Source organism: Phyllostomus discolor, chromosome 2 (assembly GCF_004126475.2).
Source record: "Phyllostomus discolor isolate MPI-MPIP mPhyDis1 chromosome 2, mPhyDis1.pri.v3, whole genome shotgun sequence".
Lineage (NCBI taxonomy): Eukaryota > Metazoa > Chordata > Mammalia > Chiroptera > Phyllostomidae > Phyllostomus > Phyllostomus discolor.
This window is the reverse complement of record NC_040904.2, coordinates 185,865,061-185,886,038: the sequence shown is the minus strand read 5'-3', so window position 1 is coordinate 185,886,038 and position 20,978 is coordinate 185,865,061.

Here is a 20,978-nt window from a genome sequence, read left to right as displayed (position 1 = left end):
TGACCCATGGACATGGACAATGTTGTGGAGATTGCCTGAGGGAGTGAGGGTGCTGGGTGGAGGAGGACAGAGGGGAAAAATCAGGACAACTGTAATAGGATATAAAACAAAATATAATTTAAATTTTAAAAAATTAAATAAAGCAAAAAAATGAGACTCAACCACCAACTTATACCATACACAAAAATAAATTCAAGGTGGGTAAAAGATTTAAATATAAGTCCTGACACCATTAAAGTCCTAGAGAAGAACAAACATAAGCAGGAAAATCTCAGATATTCCACACAGCAATATTTTCACCAATATGTCCCCTAAAGCAAGGGATGTAAAGGAAAGAATAAACAAATGGGATCTAATCAAAATAAAAAGCTTCTGCACAGCCAAAGAAAACAGTATTAAAATGAAAAAAGAACCAACCATATGGGAAAACATATTTGCCAATGATACCTCGGACAAGGATTTGGTCTCCAAAATATATAAAGAACTCACATGACTCCACTCTAAGAAGACAAGCAACCCAATTAAGAAATGGACAAAGGACTTGAACAGACACTTCTCCAAGGAGGACCTACAGAGGGCCCAGAGACATATGAAAGATGCTTAGTATCACTAGCCACCAGAGAGATACAAATTAAAACCACAATGAGATACCACTTTGCACAGGTCAAGATGGCCATCATAAACAAAGCAACAAACAACAAATGTTGGAGAGGTTATAGAGAAAAGGGAACCTTAATGCACTATTGGTGGGATTGCAGACTGGTACAACCACTATGGAAAACAGTATGGAATTTCCTCAGAAAACTAAAAATGGAAATGTCTTTTGACCCAACAATTCCACTACTAGGATTATATCCTAAGAACCCTGAAACACCAATGCAAAAGAACATATGCACCCCAATGTTCATAGCAGCACAATTTACAATAGCCAAGTACTGGAAGCAACCCAAGTGCCCATGAGTAAATAAATGGATGAAAAAACTATGGTACATCTACACAATGGACTATGACACAGCAGAAAGAAAGAAGGAGCTCCTACCCTTTGCAACAACATAGATGGAACTGGAGAGCATTATGCTAACTGAAATAAGCCAGGCAGTGAGGGACAAATACCATATGATCTCACCATTAACAGGAACCTAATCAACAAAATGAACAAGCAAGCAAAGTAGAGCCAAAGACATTGAAATTGAGAACAGGCTGACAGTGATTGGAAGGGAAAGGGGGAGGGATAAAGGAGGAAAAGGGTAAGCCCTGGCTGGCATAGCTCAGTGGATTGAGCGCGGGCTGTGAACCAAAGGAGGAAAAGGGTGAGGGGTTTACGGGAACAATTATGAAGTACATATGGAGAACAACAAGGGGGGATAGAACAACAAGGGAGGTGGGGAGGGTTAGGGGATGGGGACGGGTGGGGGGAAAGGCAGAAAACTGTACTTGAAACAGTAAAATAAATAAAATAAAATAATAAAATAAAATAAAATAAAATAAAAACACTGGTTTAAAAAATAAAAATAGATACTTACAAATGTACTCATTTTTCACAAATACGTATTTTTAAACACACTTGAAATGTATTAGAATAGTCGCCTCTGCGGCACAGGTAAAAGACATGGGCAATGAGTAATGAAAGAAAATAAATATGTGAGTGAAAAAGAACTGAAACGAGAGAACAAGGAAACAAAATTTTTTTAAATTTTTAAAATAAACCAAATAAATACCTACAAGCACAAAGAAAACTAAATGAAAGTTAACAAACTAAACATTGTTTTACTTATTCAGAAGCAGCATACACTTTATTAAAGGCCCCAAAGAGGAAGTGATACTTCCCCGCGTTTTTCCTCCCTTCCCCTCACTCATCAGGGGGAAACGCCCACACTCCATCGCCAGCTCCTGCAGCCGTGGAGAGTCTGCTGTGTAAGACAGAGATCCAGGACTGGGTGAGGCTGTGCTGTGAACAAAGCCAGACATGCCACACATGTGTCTGCGGCTGAATTCCTCAAGATAAGCACAAGCTGGAATCGGAAAGGAAAATCCATCTCTGTGTTGTGCCTAGGAGGTGACTGGAAAAGATGAGTTTGGTTTCATAGGCTGCCACGGGTACCAAGGCATGGTCTAAAAGAGATCAAGAGGTTAGCACTTGTGAGGAGTGGAGCGTTCTAACCGAAATTGCAAAGTTAGTGTATTTTCCTACCAGGTCAGTAGACTATGAAAGTCTTACCATAAAGATATAGAATAGCTTTATTGTGACTTGCACAAAAATTATAACATTTTTTAATAAAACTGCTTTGTGGAATAGATAAATTACCTGCTTCTCCCATTTCCCCCATTCTGATCCTCAATTTTGTTCATCTCTACTTTGCTGCCTCATCTCGTTTCCTGATGGTAAAGAAAATTAACAGAAAGAAGTTGCTGAACTATTCATTTGAAAATTTTTACTTATTATATTTCACTGAATATGTCAGAAGAAGCAAAATCACAAAGATAAAATCCATTTATCTTCAGCAGAGGGCTGCATTCAAAGGAATTTAGCTGTAAAATGATTAGTGATATTTTTCTGGGAAATGACAGAATAACAGAAGATCAGTTGACACTTTTCAAATAGATACTGGAGATGCTTTTGTGCCATTGCCACAGAATCACATGTATTCTCAGGATTCCCTGGCACAAACAACAGATAGTACAAGACTTGATATTAGAGAGCCAATTTATATCTAGCCCAAGCGATGTGATTCAGGGAACAGTGTATTTCTACAATTAACATTGTAGCAGTAGAAAATATCATGGGTATTCCTATAGCCAAACTCAAAATATACACAATAATATTTAAGCATATTATTAAAATACAGCTGTTATGCACTGAAGCCAAACGGTGTTTGGAATGGCTAAGGTGGTAAAATATGCAGTCAACAGAATGCAAGAGATTCCTTCCCAGACCCTCCACCGCTGCTGTCCATCAACTCCAGTTAGAAATCAAAGTAAGCTGTCCACCAAATAAAACTATACTCCTCTTCTTCATCCCCACCCTGTTAGTTCTCCTCTGTGAAAGCAACCGTGGAGAAACTTCAAATGATACCGACAGTAAACTTTTTCCAAATGCCTACAGAACACAGGAATATCTAAATCAAGCTGAATTTATCTACCATCGATGGAGCAAAACATAAACTATAGCCCGTAATGTGTTATAACCTTGGACTTATGACTTAAAGAATTTACTTTCCATCAATTTATTCTGCAAGTGATTGTTCTGAAGGCACACCTGTGCCAGGAACTGTGGAATTTGAAAGGAAATGTGAGTGATAATCCTAGCTCTTTAGGAGTTCAAAGTCTTAATGCAGCAATAATAATGAAACAAAAACAGTAATTGTTTCTCAGATAACTAGTGTCCTTATAAAGAATGACAGTTATTACTATTTAATGATGAAACTTCAGGTGTTGTCTCAAGCTTCCTACCATTTAAAGATAATAATTTTAACAGAAAGTATTATTGAGAAGTTCGTACCTTTGTTCTTTGCTCCTCTAGACCCAAATAAAAAGAATGAAAAAGTAATATTCTCCTTCATTGAAACAGAGTGTCGAATTCTGAAATCCCTTGTCCTGGAATTAATGGCTTTTTCTGATTCAGGTCTAAAGAAAGTGAATTAAGTTGGCTTATCCTCAAGTGGTAGGAGATGGTGGGTTTTGTGTGTTTTAAATGTAGAGATAAATGAGGCTAATAAAAGTCTGGCAGAGACAGCATACTATTTCCACTGCATGCCAGGAAGTGTCAGGGACACCGATAAGGCTGTTCATGCGACCAGAGGGAGAAGTTCCCCAGCTTCAACTATGCGACTGAAATTGGATGTTCCAGTGTTCGTTTCTTGCCTTTAATGTCATGAATCTATTCATATCCATTTCATGAAAACAAACTGAGATCTGTTTTACGAGAAACATGAATTTTAAAAGTCCTTCCAATTATTAGTCTATGAAAACCTAAACAGCTTATTTTCTACTTTTCCAGCTTATGGAAAGCAAGAATATTTCTTCACTCAGTATTTACTGAGCCCATCCTTAGCGCCAGACCCTGCATCAGGCACCAGAAGCACAATGAGAAACAGGACACTATCCCTGTTCCCAAGTAGGTCCCAGCTGAGTAAGAGATACTGGCATGTAAAGAGCTGATTATACAATAAGTAGAGTCATAAACTGTGCACTGCAGGAAGAAAGGAGAAGAGTAGCAAGCTCTCCACAGGGACGTTAGTTATCACTTGTGTCATGGATGCTGCCATCCCCACCCCCTCAACCAGGGCACATTCACTCCAGCAGGGCTGGAGCACCGATGGATGTTGGGAGACCCCAACCCCTTGCACTGATTTAGGACAACTCTGTAACTTTATCCCAGCTTCTGAGCTCCCTGTGAGATAGGATAGGGCCTTCATTGTGACTGCATCACCAGTTCCTCTTCCCCTATGTAGCCCAACTTTTTCTGAAAAGGCTGCAGAGTAAATATTTTAAGCTTTTACAGGCCACAGAAGGTCCATCTCTGTCAGATATTTTCTTTCCCCCTAGAACTTTAAAAATGTAAAAGCCATTCTTACTGAGCTCAAGGCCACATACAAACAGTGTGTGGGCCAGATCTGGTTTGCTGAACCCTTCTCCAACCACAACTGCTTTCCCATCGGTGTTCATTCCAGAGGACTCCCCAGGAAACGTCCTGCAAGCAAATCTCTGTCTCAGAGATTCCTTCCTGGGGAAACTGACTGGGAGAGCTGGGCCAAGGAAGTAATCGAGACTGAAAGGTTTAACAAAAGTTTGCTAGACAAAAGTGTGACAATGTTGATTTTAGATAAGCTATGTGGTTGGTCTTAGAAAATAATGAAGGTTGTCCTCCCAACCTTTCTTTCATTTCCCCCAAACCCCTACCCTACGGTGTTCCAAAAAGTGTTTACTTCGAAGAACCACCTATCTCATAAATGACTAGTTTGTCACCCCCAAAACTAGCTTAACACATAGGTAAACCTTTCTTATTCATCAGACTGACTGAGAAAATACAAAAGGACCTGGTATTATTGAAGGTCACAGGGAAATTTGATGTGGTGGGAATGTAGAGTTATGGACAGGGCAATGGGCTGTAGCAGTAAGCTGGACTGAATTGAAGGGCCTTGCACATTAAACCAAGCATTTGATCCTTAATGTGGGAAAATTCCTGAGGCCTTTGTACAGTCTCCTCTTGGAGGTAAAGAGGTTTGGCTATTATCCAGGGTGGAATAATTCCAACAATGGGCAAAAAGACTTTAAAAGTTGTCATCAAGAGAGCATGGGCCCAAAGGCAGAGGTCGCCAGCGGACAAATCTTTAAAATTCCCAAAAGAATTTTGAAAACCTGTATGTCCACTTGGACATTCATAAGTTAGACTTGAGAGTTTTGTGGAAAAAAGTCTAAATGGTTGCATGTAATTTAAGACATATTCTAAATAGTGACATAAAATGAAATATTTATATCAAGTTTTTAAAAGTATCCAGTAAAATCTAAAAACCCTAGATTTGTCCATTTTTAAATTAATGAACACTTTCCTAATGTTATATAGTTTTTTATCTGTTTGAATTTTCCATTTTATTTCACCAACAAATTTTATCCTAATGCAATATAATGTTATGCTGGAAAAGGTCTTACTGAAGTAAAAGTCTTTTATGCTGGAAGGTATAATACATTTTTTGTACAAAAACATGTGCATAGTTTTTTTCCTGTGCCCACAGGGTCTAAGAGTTTTTAAAAAACCTTCTTATATAAACAATTGTTCAAAACAGCAAAAATATATTACAAATTTGATACTTGATTATCAAAGATGAGAAATAAGATTTATTCAAAATGCACCTCATAATGACATAGATTGAGCTAATTTATTTCCAATTAACCTATACATCTACAAATGCATGTTACTTATTTTTATAAAGAGTGAGAATTTAGCATCAAATCCATTTTTACTTTTATTTCATAGAGATAAACAATGAGCAAACTTGATCAGGTACATAAGTGGATAGGAATGACAAGAGTTTTCTTACAACACTCTCATTCTGGTCTTTAATTTTTTGTGAATTTAATGTACCATAGTTAGTAATGTACCATAGTTAGTTCTGAGTTTTATACCAAAATTCACAGAGTAATCTATTATCAAAAATTGTTTCTAATGATATATGAGGTCATAACTTGTTAGGTAGCCCTTCTGTTGTGTTGAAAACAAAGAATTAGAAACCAGCTTATTTGCAAAGGGATCTTTGTTAGAAACATTGACATTCTCAGTTTCTGGGAAGATCTCAAAGGCTTTGCTAAATCTTTTCCAGTAACTAGCCTTATGCCTGTAACTCTGACTTAAAGGAGTTTTATTCTATCTGATATAATCAAAAAGAAGGGGAAAAATGAAATATTAAATTCAATACACCTCTGTTAATGCAATAATCTTTTTTTAATAGCTGTTTTCAGAAGCTGCAGAGTTAATTCATTTACTGACTGGAAAATATTCAGTACATAACCTAATAAGCAAAACCAACCTTCATTGTCAAACCAATCAGCCACATCAAGAAAAAAATGAACTTCAAATATTCACTTCCAATGAAAATGTTAACACATATTTTTAAAAATATAAAAAACACTATGAAATAAATTAGGAATTTGATCTTGTAAACTAGATTACTAAAAGCAGTAATTAAAACTAAAATGTTTTATGTCTAATACACTTTGTTCATATTATATAAGTTGAAAGCATTATAAAATGACATTTTTATACATTAATTTATAAGAGTTATATGTAAAATTATGAGTTTTTTAAAATGAAGAATATAATATTAATCACAGTATTCCTTTGGTAAATCTGTACACACATGTATTAAATATAGTATTTAGATTTAGTATATAACTCAAAAAGAACTAGGTATGTATAAAATGTAACAAATCCAGAATCAAAATTCTCTGTGTATTTTGTGAAAGAAATGATGTATAATGCTAATAATTACTTTATCAAAAATTAGGATACAGTTACATTTCTCACTAATAGGAAGTAAAAATGATGAATATTTTATTGATGAAAAAGATTAGACTAACTGAAATTAAAATTAATATTTTATGAAATGATTTGAGAAAAAAGGTTTAACTACATTAACAAATAATGAATTTCGATCCTACAGCAATCACATAAAATGTTCATTTATAGTTTTCATCTAATATCTTAAAATATTTCACCATATCAGAATATTTTCCCGTGAAAGAATCCACAGCCTAATTTTTAATACTTTGGCTCTTTAGTTCAAGCTAATAGCATGGGTTGAAAATGAAAATCAGAAATAGCTGAAAAGCATCACTTACTTTAAAATGGAAAATCTTATTTTGAGACACTATCTCAAGAGCGATGTGTTCTCCTACAACATTCAAGGCAACAAAAGAGACAAAGAGGCATTTTCCACTCCACGTTGTATCTGAATTCATAACACAACAACACTCAGTCAACACTGAAACATCTTTTTGTGATGGGAGACTTCCAATGAAGATGGCTGGGTAGGTAAATATGATACATGCATCCTCCCACGTCCACATTAACCCTCAAGTGGTCACATGGATGCCAGTGGTCATCCATGCAAAATAATCATCAGTTTTGGTCCAAAGTCCAACTTCTCACAGAAGTTGCTTAGATAATTATTAATAAAAATGTTTAAAAATTTGTTATTTCATTTAAATTCCCGCTTCTAAAGTGGATGACCACTGTCATCCACACAACCTCTCACACTTCATTATGAAGCATGACCACTGCAAGGTTAAAACTACAACTAAACTACAAAGCAATCATCATTCAGAACTGCCTGGAATCTAGCTGAACAAAAGTCCTACAACTAAGGATATAAAGAAGAAGTCACACTGAGACTGGTAGGAGGGGCAGAGACACAGTGGGCTGGTCCCACAACGACATATGGTGGATAAAAATCAGGAAGGATATCTCAGCTGCAGAGGTTCCCCCTTGGGAGCAAGGGGTCCAAGCCCTACAACAGGCCCCCAGCCTAGGGTTACAGCTCCAGGAAGAAAAGTTCCCATAACTTCTGGCTGTAAAAACTAGCAGGGAGTGTGGTTGAGTGACACCGACAGTTCCAGGCAGCTCCTCTTTAAAGGGCTTGCAAATGGACTTAGTCCAACTCACTCACTCTGAGTTCCAGCACTTTGGCAGCAGTTTGAAAGACATGGGTGGGAGGGAGTAGGGCACCTAGGTCCTAGGGTGAACAAGGCGGCTGTACCATAGGATCCTATATGACATCTAATATATTAGGCCATTCTTACCAAGCCCAGGAGTGTAGCAGCTCTACCTAATACATACAAACACAGGGAGGTTGCCAAAATGAGGAGACAAAGACACATGAAAGACAAATGAAAGACAGAATAAAACTCCAGGAAAAGAACTAAACAAAGTGGAGATAAGCAATCTATCAGATACAGGATTCAAACAGTGGTTACTAGGATGTTCAAGGAAAGTAGTGAGTAAGACTGGCAAAGTTTTGCCTCACTCGATGTCACAGAGATGTTGCACAATTGCTGATGTATAATATTTCTATTAATAAGTAGTAGCCTAAGTCTTCACGTCACAAACAAAAAAAGGAAAAACACTGAAATTGGGGGTCATTACTCTCAATTGTGTCAGGTATAAAAGAGAGCATCACCTCACCCTCAGATATGTAGTTGCCAATCTGTCCCACAGAGTCTGCGCCTTAAGACAGGGATGAGACTGGGTGGAGGCTGGAGGGGGCGGTGGAGGGAGGCCAGTTGATGCAAAGCAGGGGGAATATTTTCACTCTTCAACCATTTGAAATAACTCCAGGTAAGCTAAATGTCCCACTGTAGAGCTGAAAACTGAGTACAAGCAATATCTGTTTATTACTTAATATTTTTACAGGAAAAAAAAGGGACAGTATTGAAAAACTCACCAGACTGATGTCCACTTCCTAGACTTTTGAATATTTCACTGCCATATGATGGGAACCATCAATTCACTTAGGACCTGCAAAGTAAAAATTGAGTCCCTTTCTAGCTAACAATTAACTAAATTAGAGGATAATTTTATAATTTCAAAATTGTCATATATGTAACATACATAAATAAAAAAGAGATGGGATTGAACTTCAAAACCTAAATATCAAATACTTCTGTATTACTCATGTTTTATTGTGATAAAAATAGAAAAAAAATGAAGAAAAATCTTTCTAAAGAAAGCCTAGTAGAAAAATTGCTTGAGTGCTCTAATTTACATTTTAAAAATTAATCTTGCAACATTTTATATAAAATATAATTGGTTCTATAGTTAATTAAAATTTTATTAGTGAGCAGATATGAAAAGCAGGGCTTATTTGAAGTATTTGTTATTCCTTCTTGGATTGCTAATGAATTACAGCCTCAAGTGCATATGTATTAAAGTCACCTTCCTCCTCATCTATCTATGCTGAGAAAGTAATATGTTAAAACCAAAAGGGCTTCATGTATATGGTGATATTATTTTCCCTGCATAATTTGTGAATGTAAATTTATTCTGTGTTCCTTTCTGAAAAATTAACTACCATTTCAGCTAGCACAGTCTTTTCCAGTCCAGTTACTTTAATAATTAAGATTATATTTGAAGTTCATTTTTACTTAAGCATATTCTAACTTTTGTCAACATTTTTTCACTCCACCAAGAGGCTGGTTTGTAGTCACATCAACAACATTAACTGTTCTAATCTTCAGTCTTCATGAAATAAGATGCCATTTTACCCTCCGGAGTTTGCTTTGTATTTCTTAATCTATTTGAAACCCCATTGTTGATGCAAATATCAGTCTTTTTGAAGATGCTTGGGATACTTCTTAATTACAAATATCCTACTATGAAATTGATTAAATTATCTACAAAGTGAAGTGGATATGTACAGATATTTTTATTAGTACTCACACCATGAGAAAAAAATCCTTAAAGATTTAAAATGCTTTCTATTATGAAAATTTCTCAATTTATTAAAAGTCAATTAAAGAAAACTATTATACTCACAGGCAGTTCAGCAGAGTTACTACTATAAATGTACATTTTCCCACTGCTATCTCAAGGTAAATTTTTCCCATGAAGTAGGAGTAAGATGTTTTGATGAAAGGTAGGAAGTTTCTGAAATTCTTCACTTTCCGTAACAATCAACTGTGTGGGCCTCAAATCCTAAATTCATTTAAGGATTTTAGGACTACAAAAAGAGACCAACACCACCCACTCTTTGTATTAGGATGAACCACATGAAATTGCTGATATGCTACCGTTGTCAAGGTACAGAGTGAGTGATTTCGTATAGTTCAGCCTATAAAGTCAATGCTCATTTTTAAACCCAGTTTTTCTGTGGTTTTAGACCTTTCTCCATGGAGAGGTTCTGTGCAAGTGTCTACATTGCTAATCAAGAGATGTGGCAGAAACCAGTGCTGTGTGGGGAGAAAACCTTATGGGTAGGGCTGTAATACTTTGTCATTGACTCAACCAGACAAGCTGAGTTGTTGTTGTTGTTGTTGTTGTTGTTTTAATCACTAGGTTCCCAGTAAACACTGTTTAAAAAGAAAAAATCTACTTTTTAAAAATAATTTTGAAAATCATAGATGTATTCTAGTGTTACAAAAAGGTAGTGAAATGAAAAATGAAAAGCTGATCTCACCCAATACCCTCAATTTATAAAAGATATGGAGCAGTAGTCACCAGAACCTGGAATGAGAGAATGACTTACTTGAAAGTGGTCACCATGAGAAAAACTTTGGTTTTCGTTTGGGGTCTCAGACAGGTTGCTTCCTCAGGAAGGGAGGCAGGGGAAGGAATATTGCACCCTGCCTGCCCTCTCTCCCTCCTGTCTCCCACTGTGTTTCCCATTTGTCTGACCTAGTTGAAAAAGGAACAGTGGGTCTCTCAGTGTAATATGTCTGGTGCACAGGGCAGGGTGGGAAAGGGGAGTGCATCCTGAGGGGCATGGGAAGGACACAGAGCGCACACCGGTTGTCAGTGCTTTGAAGAAAAGCATAGACTTGAAATGAGCTATTCCTTCAAAATTTAAATGAGCGAATTTCAAACACTGTGACTCTGGAGCGTATATTTTTAGATAATTGGCCTGTTTTTAAGTTTCTTTCCCAACAATTGCATTAGAAAGGTTTTCTACATCTTGAATAAATGATAATACTTTCAGAGTTATTCTTGACATTGAAATATTCAAGTTGTATGCTATAATAAGCATAAAATCTATGATTTTTATCTACTCTTCATTTATTGTTAAATCCTCTTGAATTTCAAACTAAGTATGCATGTTGGGAACCACCCTGCCTGGTATCAGAAGCTGTAACCCCCGCCAAGGCTAAGTCTGAGGGAACGACCTTGGGTCATAAGCCACCAAGGAGACAAAAGCTTATCTCCCTGGCAGGAGCTCTACTTCTGCTCCTTTTACTTCACTCTGCCTGGCCCCCAATGCTTGGTCAGTTAGCCACTGACAGGTAAGATTCCCCAAGGGGGAATGACCTAAGACAGGCACGATCATGTGGGAGGCCCCCTAGGAAGGACTTTGGGGACTACAGCAAAAGGGGGTGATGGACCCTCGCCCCTCGGCTTTGACAAAGCCTGAGTCCTCATTGTCTGAGAGAAAATCTCCTTATCTCTTGGTTGCCTTAGTTCCCTTGCTCCATCTAAGCCTGAAACAATGACAGGGTGGTGCAGCTCTGTGCTGGAAAGGGCGGGTTCCTGGGTGATCAGGCCTAAGAAAGAATATATAAAATCCTGTGAAACCTGCTTTGTTTAGAATGCTCTCAATTGAATGATAAGGGTCCAAGGAAGAAGTAAGTTTGTTCCTTAAAGTTTTTACAACTTTTTAGCTATCTGACCCTGACTTAACATAGGCCCTCAGAGTTCCTTGTTATTTGATCTTTACTTCCTAGCAATGAGTAATGAGCTTTACCTGAATTCCTGTGTAAATGAACCCAATAAAAGCGTGTTTGGGTGGGAGAACCTGGCACTCTCCTTTAGGGGTACTCTCCCCTAGGGAGGGTGTCCATGGCACTCTCCACTAGAGAGAGTGGCCGTTTCGTCCCTATTTCTCCACAGGACTCAGTTTTCTCTGTGTATGTTTTTCTTATTTCAACGTGCCATCCGCAGCGTTCCACGGTCATTGCTGGTCGGTGTCTGCGACATTTGCATATTCTTTGTTATATTTTCTATTGGTTTGGCTTATTTTTAAAAACTAGTTTTAAAAAATTTATCAATTTAGCCCTGGCTGGCATAGCTCAGTGGATTGAGAGTGGGCTGAGAACCAAAATGTCGCAAGTTCAATTCCCAGCCAGGGTACATGCCTGGGTTGCAGGCCATAACCCCCAGCAACCGCACATTGATGTTTCTCTCTCTCTCTCTATCTCCCTCCCTTCCCTCTCTAAAAATAAATAAATAAAATCTTAAAAAAAAATTATCAATTTGCCCTGGCTGGCGTAGCTCAGTGGATTGAGCACGGGCTGCAAACCAAAGCATCGCAGGTTCGATTCCCAGTCAGGGTACATGCCTGGGTTGCAGGCCACGGCCCCCCGGCAACCACACATTGATGTTTCTCTCACTCTTTCTCCCTCCCTTCCCTCTCTAAAAATAAATCAATAAAATCTAAAAAAAAAGATTGTTTTAAAAAATGTAATTCTTTTTAAAAAATTATCAATTTGATTATGATTTTCCTTTTTAAATTCCACCTTATTTTATGATAATCTTATTTTCTAGCACATATAATCTTCCATTTTGGATTACTTAAATTTAATTTTTTCTTATTTCTATCTTTTTGTATTGAATTACTGATTCTTTTTCTAAATTTTTTAAATGTTAAAAAAATTTTTTTTAAATGTAAAAGTGTTTACTTCTGAGTTTAGAAAACTACTTAAGTTTGTATGTACCTTATATATTTTTTACTAAACTATAGAATTTTTATTTGCCCTATAGTCATTGGTGGTAATGTTTTAAATATCCAAGTGATTGAATAATTTTATTAAAAATTCTTTTGACTTTTATTAAAATTGTGTTATTAATTCAAGTTTTATTTTAAGTAACCAAAGAATAGGGCCTATATGGTCCGTACCTTCCCAAAGGTAACCATTATACAGCATTTAATATTTATCATTTTTGTTTTTTAAATTTTATGGTGTACATCCTGTATGTCTACTAACAAAAATATATTGTTATATGTTTTTAAACACTAATTTATATAAATGTTACCATAGTGTATCTTTCTGAAACTTGCTCCTTTTCAGCTAAATTCCTATTTTTTAGATCCATCCATGGTATCATAGGTTATTCATTTGCACTACTATAGAACTTTATAATGTATGTATAATCCACAGTTCATGCATCTATTCTTCTGTAGATGAACAGTTCTCTCCAATTTTCTGCACATATTAATTGTGTTAAAACAAACATTCTTGTGTGGATCTCATTGAGTACATGGGGAAGAATTTTTATAGGGTACTTAGAACTGACACTGCCCAATGACAAGTTTTGCACATATTCAATATGACAAGATACATACTCATATTACTGGCAATTATTATTCAATAGAAAAATAAATAGGAATATAAACATAGCAATGATGATATAAATGAACTATATTTGCATATGGCATATATACATCTGGAAAGCCAAAAGGAAAAAACAGGTTGAAACTATTACCAGAGACAATAATCCAGCAAGACCTCAGATTGTAAAATAAGTCCACCAAATTTAATTGTATCTCTTTATAAAAATGATAGCTGACTAGAATAATTCAGAAACTGAATTAATTTCACTGGTAGTAGAGGTCAGCATATTTACAGGTTAAATATTCATTTTATGTAGGCCATAACATTTTGGGGTTTTTTAATAGTATAACACAAAAAGGCATAAATAGTTTTAGCAATATATTAGTATTCTTGTTGGTAAGGTTAAATGTAGAAAAGATATCAATACTTTGAGAGTTGTCACACATAAACATTAATGGTAATAAGTAATAGCATTTATTGCTTACTAGCAGTTACGTTATTACAGAAAGAGCTTTAGTTTCAATTTTTGTATTCTCTGCTTAATTACTAATCCTATGAGGTAAATTCTATTCTGATCTCTTTACAGATCAGGAAATTGAGGATAAGAGAAATTAAGTATTTATGTACAATTAATAGTAAGTAACAAAGGTTGGACTCAAATGACTACACAGGAAAATCTGTAATAATTGAAAAATTGTTAGTGAATCTTATTGAAAATAACAGGCAAAAAATAGCCCATATTTTCCCCTTAAAGAGGTAACAATAATGAATTTATTATACCAGATTTTTTAAACCTCAACGGGATAATTACATACTTATATTTCTGTGTCGCTAGATACAAATGATGCATTTGATTAAAAATTAAAATATAGAAGTAATTTGTTAGCATATAATCAAATAATGGGTTCCTGCCAAGTATCTAAACTACTCTGGGCACTGAGCCTGGTTCAGACCATACTGACAATAATTTCTAACTGGTGGACACACCGGGCCTCACAGGTGTGCCCACACTATAGGGCATGGGCCTGCAGAAGAGGCCAGAATGAGGCCCAGCTGCGTGCTTCTCTCTGCAGGGCTCGGCCTTAGTACACTGGGGATGGCAGGAGGAGGAAGCCTAGAGAATACATTTCCAACCTGGAGGTACTCTACCAGAAGTTCCATATGTTTCATTAAGATGAATAATAATTTCCTGTGTCCTTTTCTTTCTATTCTTTAGGCTCTGTTTCATCTTATCATTCTAGAAAGCAACATCATTCCCATTATTCCCATGAATCCAGGTTTATGCTGATTTGCCCGTATGGTATGATCTAATTTTCAATGCATAAGTTGCTTATTTCTACTTCTTTTAGATCTCTTGATTTTAAAAAAATTACTTTCTCTATAATTTTATAATTAAATACTTTTTATATTTAGATTTTGTCTTTTCCTTTTTTATTGTTGTTCAAGTACAGTTGTCTCCATATCCTCACCTGAAGTCATTCCCGCTGATTTTAGAAAGAGGGAATAGGAGGCAGGGGTGGGAGAGAAACATCGATGTGAGTGAGAAACACCATTTGGTTGCCTTTCACACACACACCCCAACCAGGGACCAAACCCACAGCCTAGGCATGTGCCCAGACCAGGATGGAACCCACACCTCTTGATTTATAGGACAATTCTCCAAACCACTGAGCCACACCAGCCTGGGTGAGTTTGTCTTTTCTTAATCTAATTTTTCTTTGCAAACATTTATCCCAATTGTTACAGTATTCTTAATATTTTAACTCTCTAATATTAGTCCACTTATTATTTCTATTTAAAATATAAAATTATTTATTATCTTTTAAGTTAATTTTTTCAAAGAATTCTATAACTTTTGGTTGTAATGTGTATTGACAACCATTTTCAGTGTTGTTTTTCTAACAGTTCTTGATTTTCTTGCTTTTATGATTTTAAACATGAGCATTTCCCCACTTACACATGAATCATGATGTGTTTCACAGTAGCTGACGAGAGTCATAGTCAAGAGAGGTAAGAGGTGAGACAGTCCACTGTAACAGGAAAAGCTACAGGCTCTTTTTTCATTTCCCTTCTCCTGCCTCACTTCAGTGTGAAGCTTCCTAGCTCTCTCCTACCCTCACCGCAAGCCTTAACCAAGCAGGTCATAGGCTAGTAAGCTTAACCCTTGTGATTAAAAATCCTCCCCATCCTTATGACACATTATTCTCTTATATAATCAGTGTGATTTTCTTAAACATACTTACCGTCTATTATTATTAGAGAAACTATGTATTCTAAAATCCACAGTGGCTAACACATGTAGATTTAAAACAAGCCACACTACGTTTAGGGCAGAGGAGTGGCAGGGCATTAGTTCAGAGGTCACACTCTTACAGGTGGGATCTGACTGTGGGGGAGCAATCAGCTAATGTTTAACTTCTGACTGGCATTCACAGCGGAAGTTAACCTTCGGACCCTGAGGCACCCTTCTGGCACATTTTACCCATTATGTCTCATTTCTTTTCTTTTTTACTTTTGAGATACAATGGATATATAACATTATGTTAGTTTCAGGTAAACAACATTATGATTTGATATTTGTATATATTGCAAAATGATCACCACAATAAGTCTAGTTAACATCCATCACCACACACAATTATAATTGTTTTTTTTTCTGCTGTTGAGAGCTTTTAAGATCTATACTCTTGTCCTATTTTTATCTTTAGTTTTTCCTACTGTCTTTCTCCACTTGGCTCTAGAATTCTCCCAATACACAGGCTTACTCTCATCCTTTCTTCATAATAAGGAGCAAGTCAATGCTGGTTGGACCTGAAGTTTCCCCTAAAAGAGCTTAAATTAAGAGACTACTAGTTCCTGCTAATCCCTCCCATTAGCACTAAAACCCCTGCCCCAAATCCTTCTAGATTGCCAGAATCCTAAGGGAAAGGGAAGCCTTTTTACCTCTTTGATATGGGTTCTGTATACAGGTAGCTTCAATAGTACTCCTCTGATTCTTTCTCTTCTGAAGTTGAACAGGATGTCATTCTAGACAGATCAAAACTCCAAAGGCTAACCAAATCGGTCTTCAGAACTCAGGTCTCAAAGTTGATTTCTCCTAATGCTATGCTGTTTTTACCCTTCAGTTTGTTCTTCTAGGAGGACCCAATTAAATGGAATCTCTCACCTTTGATGGAATTATCTGATATTGTACAACCTATATAAGAGACTGAATGTTCTGGTTACCTGTGTAACAAATGACCCCTAAAACTTAGAAACTTACAACCATACCTAATTTAATATGTCAGGGTTCCGGGCAGGATTCCCCTGGCACTTCTTCTGCTCCACATGGCATTGACTGAGGTCATCATTCCACTGTGCCAGAGGTCCAATACAGCTTCTCTTGAGCATCAGGAACTTTAGCAGACGTGACTGGAAGACTCAACTCAGCAGGGACTGTCAACCAGAGCATCTCCACGTGGTCTCTCCAGCATGGAAGTCTCAGAGTGGTCCTAAGTCTTCCATGGTGGCTCAGGGCTCTCAGAGAGAGTGTGCTCAGAGAAAGGAAATGGAAACGGCACTTTTCTTTAGGCCTTGGTCTAGACGTTGGCACGTGTCACTTCTGTCATATTCTATTCGTCAAAGCAGCCACCGACCCCACTCAGATTCAAGTGGAGGGGGAAACTAGGCCATCCTTGTTTTGTTAAATTTTTTAAAGATTTTGTTATGTGTGTATATATATACATATAAAATATATTTTTATATTTCACAATGGAATACTCGTGTATAAAACCTGTCCCTTAGTTTTTTAAAAAAGCCATTAGATGGAATTCACTTGTTAATATGGAGATTTAACCCATTTACACTAAATGTGACCATTGTTACATTTGCTTTGGGGTCAGTACACCAATTTATACATAACCCTTGGGACAAAATGAGAAAGAGACGTTCAAGAACCGCCCAGTTTCTGGGAAGCCCAGGTGTACATTGTACAAAGGATCTGTGAAAAGCCATTGAATTCTGCTTTGCCAAAACTCAGTATGTTGAAGTCCTAAGTCCCAATATCTCATAAAGCAGCCTTATTTGGAAGTTGGATCCTCATAGATGTTATTGGTTAAGCTGAGGTCTTATTGAAGTAGAATGGGCCCCTTTCTGATGTAATTGATCCTCATAAAAGGGGGAAATTTGGACACCGACAAATAATAGGCCAAGGGACACCAAAGATTGCCAGCAAATCACCAGAAGCCAGAAAGAGCTATGAAACAGATTCTTCCTCAGCCTTTTGAAAGAACTAGCCATGCAGACCTCTAGCCTTACCAGAACACAGAGACAATAAATTCCTGTTGTTTAAGCTATTCAGCTTGTGGTCTTTTGTTATGGCAGCCCTGCCAAGCTAGCATAACCCCTGTAATTTCACAATCAACCCTATTTCTGTGTGAGCTCATTTGAATGGGTTTCTGTTCTTTGCAAAGAAAAAAAAAGATAAGAATCAAAAAGCCTGATTTATATCACCTTCGCTGTGAGCAGAGCCAGGGCTCTTCTCAGAAAATGATTCTGAATCCCCTCCAGGACAAAGGCAAATGAATGAGCAAAGTTTAAAAGTTCTCCTCTAAAGAGTATAGTCAAAATAGTTTTAGCCTGAAAAATTCTGAAGCCAGATAAAACCGGAATCCTGCCTTGACAAAACAAACTCTCCATCAGCAACCTTGGTATGCTTAGCTTTGCATGACGCCGTCTCCTTGTATTCCTTCCAGCGTAAGCTATCAGCCAAAAATATAACCACTCATTGTTCTATGGGATTGCTATTCATTGCCCAGTTAAAATTTAGGGAATAGGTAACAAAATAATTTTTAATCAAGATAAAAAATGTTAGTTTTAGAAAAGAGGATTAGAAGTCCTTTCCTGGCAATTATTAACCAGCAAGCTCATGCTGTTGCACATTAAACCAAAATTACTGTTTTGTCTTTCCTAACAACCATATGCCTGCTGCTCATCCAAAAGTGGCACTAGGAGATGAAGATATAAACTGAAAACAGGAAGAGGTCAGGGAAGGAGGAGCAGGTAAAAGTTACCCACATGTTATCAATTTCTCACCTGTCTACCTGGGAGTAGCCATTAAACCCTCCAAATCCCACAGAAGTCTAATGACTCTGAATGAGTATCCATAAAAGTGACAAATTATCTAATATCGTCCTTGATTTACTAGGTGTGCAGTAGCCATATATAAAAACCTAACTGTTACATAAAACAATGGCCTGAGAGTCATAGATGTTTAAGTAAGTAAAAGACTCTGAAGAAATATACCAAAAATGAATAAAACTATGATTTAAAATAACTAGCAAATTGTCTTTTTAAATATGGGATACTATGAAGTCTGGTTTCAGTAGAAGATTTTTTTGTTTTTACTTCAGATATGCTGATTGAGTTTCAAAAGATAAGCCTTCCTAAGCTCTGGCCTTAAGTACAGCTTAATATTGTATGTTTACTATAAAGAGCAGAGTTTTATAAAAATTCATCATTTTATATAAACTATTGTAAGCCTTTTGTTTTTCTTTCCAGAAAGAAAAAAATCTTTGACTAATGAGTAGTCACACAGATATCTGTAAATCTCATGGAAATATCCCAAGTGCCAGGGTTCCCTAAATAGGGATTTGTTTCTCCAAGTTCAAGTCATTAACTTGGCTGTTATTTCATAGAGACTTGCCATCTTAATATTGTGTCTTTTACTCCATGAACATGATGTATCTCTCCAATTTACCTGTCTCCTTTAATGTCACTCAAATAGTGTTTTGTAGTTTTCTGAGTTTAAGTTTTATAAATTTCTTATTAAATTTATCCTGATGTATTTTTGTTTTAATGTGTTATATGAATTATACTTTTTTTAAAAGATTTTATTTATTCATTTTTAGAGTTGGAAGGGAGGGAGATAGAGAAAGAGAGAGAAACATCAATGTGCATTTGCTGGTGGTTATAGCCTGCAACCCAGGCATGTACCCTGGCTGGGAATCGAACCTGCGACACTTTGGTTCACAGCCCACGCTCAATTCACTGAGCTACGCCAGCCAGGGCATGAATTATACTTTTTATTTCATCTTTCAATTGTTTGTTGGCAGTATGTAGAAACAGTGTACTTACATATATTTACCTGGTAAACTACATCTTTGCTAAATTCACTTATCCATTCTAGTAGTTTTCTGTTAGATTCCTTAGGATTTTTCCATTTAAAAAAAAAATGTCATCTGCCCTGACTGGTATGGCTCAGTGTGTTGGGCGTCATCTTACAAACTGAAGGGTCACCAGTTTGATTCCCAGTCAGGGCACATGCCTTGGTTGTGGGGCCAGGACCTCGGTTGGGGGTGCACAGGGCAACCAATCAATGTTTCTCTCTTTCTCTCTCCCTTCTCATCTCTTTAAAAATATAAACAAAATCTTTTTTAAAAAGTCATTTTAGAATAAATAATTTTGATCCATTGTTTCTAATCTTGAACCCTTTATTTCCTTTTCTTGCTTTACTGTACTAGTTTAGCCTCCCCATACAACGTTGAATAGAAATAATTAGAGCAGATACTTTGCCTTATTACTGATCTTGGCGTGGGGGGAGCATTCAGTCTTCCACAATTAAATATGATGTTGCTGTAGGCTTCTCATACATGTGCAACTGATTTATCTTTTTAAGATAAAAATTAGATTAGTTACTCACTCAAAATCCTCCAGTAGTTTCCCAAATCATTTAAAATAACTTCCTAAATCCTTAAAATACCCTGCATAATCTGGCTTTCTATTACCTCTCTGAACTCATACTCTCTCATTCTTCCCCATAATCACTGGGCCACACTGGCCTTTTGCTTCGAACACTGAAAACACGCCCTCAGTGTCCCCGCAGAACTGTCGCACTAGCTTCTGCTGCCTGACCACTTGTCCCCCAGAGAGCCACAGGAGTCCCTCCGCTCTGGTCTATGCTCAGATTTCACCACATTAGTGAGACCTTTTATGACCACTTTATATAAAATAGAAACCCCATCCACACCTTGTCTAAGTACTCCCTATCTGCCTGTCCTGCTCTATTTTCCCCTGTAGAACTTATCACCATCTAACATATTATGTACTTATGTGCATATGTATGTGTATATGTATGTATGTATTTATATGTCCTTTCCTTGACCATGTAAGACCCTTAAGAGTGAGGAATTTTTCTGTGACAGAACTGTGGCATGTGCTTACAAGGTATATATTACATGAAAAAACAAATGTCTAGTTTATGTTTGTGTGTAAATGAGGCTCACCTCGCTAATTAGCATTTGATAAGGACAATGGGAAGCAAAATGGTCATCATAAAAGAACTTGGAAAGTACCTAAAATTTTATGTAATTTAAATCATACTATAATTTTCTTAACATTCTAGTATAATGATCTGGGCTTGGCAATTAAACTAGAAAATAAGACTAGATTCTGAGATATAATTACAT